This window comes from Pollicipes pollicipes, unplaced genomic scaffold, assembly GCF_011947565.3.
Source record: "Pollicipes pollicipes isolate AB1234 unplaced genomic scaffold, Ppol_2.1 Scaffold_4002;HRSCAF=4701_pilon_pilon_pilon, whole genome shotgun sequence".
Taxonomy (NCBI): Eukaryota; Metazoa; Arthropoda; class Thecostraca; order Pollicipedomorpha; family Pollicipedidae; genus Pollicipes; species Pollicipes pollicipes.
Window position 1 is genome coordinate 25,869,185 of NW_023596420.1, and position 6,000 is coordinate 25,875,184.

Sequence of the window (6,000 nt, forward strand, 5' to 3'; positions counted from 1 at the left end):
GAGGAGCACATTCCATACTGAGGATAAGTTAAGATTTTAGGGCGCGGCGACGTCGAAGGCCATATCACGCCCAGAGGAGCATATTTACTTAATTGTGAAAGTTTGCTGTCTAGAACACTATTTTGCACTTACCAACATACCAATAGTTGCCAAGCAAGCTTTTTCATCGCAGCTGATGCTTGTCTCAAGGTTTTAAAACATTACACATCTTCTGAATCTCTCTCAAGGGTGCTGTCATTTTTTCCGAAAATATCTTAGCTGACGACGTCTGTGCACTGCAGTTGTACTTTCAGCTCTGCACAATACACTTACCGACAAGGTAAGTCTACTGGGGACGTTCCGCTCGACTGTCTCAGAAAGTGATAAGGCATGGGGACAACGGAAAACATATTCGATAACAGCTGATACCCTAAAGCAAGAGTTATCGCACCATACCGAAGCGTTCCGCTCATCCCTGCAGGTTGCCAAAACTGCCCTGCTAGTAACGAAAGTGTGGTATTTATATTCTTCCTCCGGCCGTGAAAGACGGAACGTTGGGCATTAACAACGTTATGCCATCACACTATGGGCTGATATGAGTACTTGCTGCATGTTACAGACTGATGATAGCTGATACGTGTAAAAGCTGAGGCGCACCTTATCAACTATATGCGCGTTGACATTCGCAGCTCGAGTGGAGCGATAAAGCCCCGTCTGCACACAAATGCTGACCTTTGCGCGAGGAATCCATTGGAACTGGCCCCGTTGTTTGTTTTGTTTCGTGCTGAGTTTTTAAAGGCAATGTTCATCATTTGAAGACGTTGGAAACATCCGATATGGTAAGATAGCTCATTCATGATTATTGGTTTACTTTTAAGTGTAAAAGACTGCTCTAGAGGACAAAATCTGTGTATTTAGTCAGCACGCTCCTCAATGCGTCATTGTGTTGTTGCGTCATGGAACGTCCAGATTAAATCACTCACTTGTAGTTCTTCAACCTGCCGAGATATGGCAGCACGGGTTGGAAGTGTTCGCTATACCAAATATCGTTATGTGCCAGTATATTGGTCCTTTGGACGTAATGTTCTTGAATATTTATCCGTGAGTCTAAGATGTTTACTTGTATTTACATACTCCATTATAGCGCTATTCCTAACTTATTCGATTACAAGTCTGATTTCTGTAATAACTAGGAAGAATGTATAGCTTTTGTATTTTGTAGTCCTCACATAATTCCTTCTAGAACCTTGCGTCGCTTGCGCAATATTGGTTGAGAGCCACTTGACTGTCCTTTATATGCTCGAAAAAATGCTCACAAAAGCTAGATATGAACGATTCGACGATATTTGAGTTGAAATATGGACGCCGCATGACCGATGGAATGGCAGAGCTTGAAGAAAGTTATTATGGCATCATGGATGCCTGAGCAACCTTGAAAAAATTGGCACATTTTTTAACGGGCGTGTAGCTCAGAAGCTAGAGAGTTTAAGGTTTTATAAAGGGAAGTGCTGTGAACTTCACCGAACAATCTTCAAGATGGCCATTTCAGTTCAAACCACCTTACAAATGTGGAACACTGCCTTTAAGCTGTTTGACGACCTGATGCTTCGGAGTAGAGTCGAACAGCTGTAAAGCCTCGAAAGCCACCAAGAACAATTCTGTTTGTGTGGTTAAGGATGTGGCGATAAGATATGGTTTTGTGTGGCAGTGTACGTTCGCAATTTAATACATATTTGCTGTTTACTGTGAAGATTGCATGGTTGCGAATGACTATAAAACAGAGTGTAAATAGAATATTCTTGATTTCCTCTCTACCACTTGTACCCCTGTACTTTGAAATATGAACTATGGGATAGTGCGTTCTATTTGTCTCTCAGATAGCTATACTATATGCACATTTTGTGACTTTGGTATCGTGATGTGACGTGCTATAAAATATTCAAAGAATACTTGAGTTGCAAGGATTTATGGTGCGCAATCGATAAGTGAAACGCAGTCCGGCACTCCTGCATTAAAAAAAAAAACGAAACGCATCCACTAGATATCTCTCTGTGGAAGATAACGATGCATCAAAATGTGTCGACCTGCACTCGACTACTCTAACGAACAACTACGAATGTTAAACGCAAAGCATAACTCGATTAAACCTATTCCGGTCATTATACAGCAACGACCAATACGAATCCAACGTGTGTGGCCAAACCTCGAAATGCGTCTGATCCAGCAATCAAGGGAGACCTGAACGGTGGGTGTAATGCATTCAGCACCATTGGCCACGAACCGCGCCGCCTTGCACAGTCGGCTCGGCCGGCCTGCATCAGACACGTCGCCTGATCAACAGTCAGACCCCATCAACCGATCAGTCCCAACCACACCTGAAGATTGGCCATGTCAACGTACGCTCGCTGCCTAGGAAGCTGGATGAGATTAACGTGCTGCTGAGCGCGCAACAATTTCACCTAGGCTGGAATGATTGAAGCAGAAGTAGCGTGGCATCATACATCAAATATATCATGCAAGTAAGCTATGTAATGCATCAAAATATCTTGTGTATACTGGAGACTTGGCTTACACCAAATATTCCCAATAGCCTTTGTCCTCCCAGGATGCTGCTTGGTTAGAAATGACCGCACTGCACGCCGCGGTGGCGGAGTCGCCATCACTACATCAGGAGAAAATGCGAAGTGAACAATTGAACCTGCAGAAAAACGGGCCGAGGAGACGCTAAGGTCGGCAATAGCGTGGCGTGGCGTGTCACCGGCGACTGTCGGCGCGGTGTATCGCCCACCAAACAGCCCGCAAGCTGAGAGTCTGGACCAGTTACAGGACCAGCTCTGTGATGTGGCCTGCTCCTTCGAACCGACGGGACTTCTGGGAGACATGAAAATGAACCGACAATTAAACTGAAAATTAAGCGAAAATTAAGACAACTTAAGTGGCACCGGACATCCCAGGTGTCCAGTGCTACCTCAACTTGATCAGTGAGCGGAACATGACGCCATTGGTGGACCAGCCCACTCACATTCTGCCTACGCCCACGGCACTGGACCACGTGATCACTTATCAACCCGACCCACCACCAGCGGTCACTCTCCTCCCTGATACCCTCAGTGATCATCAGGCCATCACCAGCACTACGGGGCTGAACAGGGTGAGACATCCAGCCAAGAAACGCACAACTCGTGGTTTGTGGCGTGGACCCTGATTATCCAAAAGCTATTTGCGTGGTCGGAGGCAGAGCGATCTGACTATAGCTTAATGAACTTAACACCTCACTGAGACAGATGATGCAAACGCTTCCACCCCCGTCAGACAACAGAGTTGCATTGGCCGAACTCCATGTCCGTGTACGTACTTAACAATGGTCACCAACCCTACTCACTCACACACCGACCACAGTACCTTCTATCGCGGCTACCACTGTGTTTCTGGGCCATGGTGATCGTTGTCGCTTACAAAGTCCGGTCGAGGTGCATGAGACCAACACTGCCCACATTCTGTCCAACCCAAACGCTCCGCCCGGTTTTGACATTCCAAGAAGATAAGCGAGGGCCCTGGCCCCAAGCTTGAGCTGGGCCCCCGCAGTGTTGGTTTGGGCCCCCAACTGTTTGGGCTGGAATATTACAAAAACGTAGGAAAGAGTTGACTTTTACACAGAGACGATCTACTTTCATCCTTCCTGGAAATGGCGTCGTCATGGAGGTTGCAGGCGGGTGACTTGAGGAGGCAACCTCAATATTATGTCTTCAATTTAAGAGCAACTTCAGACATTGGGGTAAACCAGTTCATAATTTGACTTCTTTTTTCCGTCAAATGTAAGCGCAGACGCTAGTTTCCCGCAACTAAACATGATATTTAACGGCATTGATTCTTTGCTGTAAGATCTCACGAGACAACAAAATTGGGTAACACTTCTTTATTTTGGTGCAACATCCATAGTCAAGATTATGGGCACAGTTCAGCTATAAAATGAGAAACCATACAAAAAACGAAAATTTAACCGGGACGGATTTTTAATCTGATTGCGTGACACATATAGTTTACTGCCAGCACTCTAAACGCACCATCCCATCATTGTAATACATCTTTAACAGATCCATTTTGCCTTGGTCCATTAACTAAACGCCATGGAATGACCTCTACCGTGGCTGCCACTACACGACTGTCGGCTGCCCTGTAACCGGGCCGACACTGTCAAGCCAACGGCTAAATGGACTTCATTGACGAGCCATATATGAGCATTTATCCCGGAAGGCGAACCCACCACTACGCATTTCGTGATATCACAAATGTGGAAAGTATATCTTCAGCGCTCTACCCGAGTTGGGCTTCCACCACGATGACTGGTGCCTCTACGTCGCAATATAGGCTCTTTTTGCAAGCATTTTACGCATTGCAGCCAACCGGCTCGTAGAAAGGCGGTCTGTAAGTTGTCTATTCACTAACTACTTTTTCAAAAGTCATCATTTGTGACATAAAACATGGTTGCGCTCATTTCAACTCGGCTAATTACATGAAACCATTAACTGGATCAGTGTTATTGTTTTTGACAGCCTTCCACTTCTCGGGACAATATTATGACAAAGTCTGAGGTGGCTCTGGAATCGTGTAGGCAATGCATTTTACGACAGCTATATAGCCGCATTCTTCTACCACTTAAGGGAATTCAGTGACTCTGGATTAACATAGATACGACAGTAGTTCCAGAATAGTTTCCGAACGGCGTGGCGAAGCCGCTTCAAACTTCTTAAAGCTGTAGGTAATCGTACAGCGGGTCTTTTGATTACAAAATCAGATGTACCTTGCAAGATCACTGACCTATGGTAGGTCAAAATCAGGCCGTGGCTGCCAGAAAAGGCAATTTCTAAGGAATCGTTCAATCTGATGCGACAACAGAGTGTCACGCGAAGCCATGCGTCTCTGAGATAGTTAAGCTAAAAAGTAATTGAATTAAAAATTGAGACAAATTCCGTTGCACTATCGTCAGATATGAATGTCATACGGAGGTCTAAACCTACCCACCTTTTTACTTAAGAGTACAGAGTTGTTTTTAGCGCTCATTTCAAATTCGTTAATAACAGGGACCGCAACATACGTGATTCATTGGTTTTTTAAAGGTCAGGGTAGGTCGCTGACTTAAAATGACCCAGGTTGACGTCTTATTTTTAGAAGCATACCGCCTAACGTAACCCCTGACGCTTATTCGAATGCCAAAATAGAAGCAACTTGTTAGGACTCTGGTCATCATGACCTTCTAGTCGTAACAAAGGTCACTTACTTCAAATGAAAACCAGTGATCTTTTGCTTAGAACGAGTATCTATCTAGCATGTCCAAATGCATCAATCTGAAGGGTAATCTTGTATTAGCTTTTTGACCCGAAAGTCATTGCCCAGGAACCTGATATTCTGTCACAAGTGACTTCACATACGGGTAGACCTACCCTCACCCGAGCGAAGGGCCTTTAGCCGGTCACCGGGTGTGTGCTATATAGGGCAGCATTTTACTCAGGAGACGTCGCAATTCAAATTCAAGGAAAACGAACTTTCAGCGGATTGTGTGATTTGGTCAAGTGGATTGGGCCCTAGGCCCCGTAATTGGGTCTGTTGATGTGGCCAACTGTTTATCACCCCATAGAAACGAAATATATATGCTGATCGTATAAAGCAGTGTACATACCAACAATGCAACAACCGCTTCCCTCGTAACATCAAGTCGCGTTTGCTCTCACCGCCACGCAACATGTAATAGCTGAGTGGATAAACGATGCAATAAAGCTTACACAGCAGATGAAATCACCACGCAAAGGTCTGAGAGGTTTTAATGCAAAGCTGCGGAGTACGGGGATGACCGAAGTCCTTCATGACTAGCCCCACCCCTGTTCCCCACAACCAAAAGTACGTGCCGCCGCCCACTGCCGCCATAAAAGCGTAGCTTCGGCGCCTTAAGGTGGGCTCTAGAGGGACACCTTAGCTGGCTAGCCAAAGTGAGCCAGGTCCGTTGAGAAAAAACAAATTTGTGTG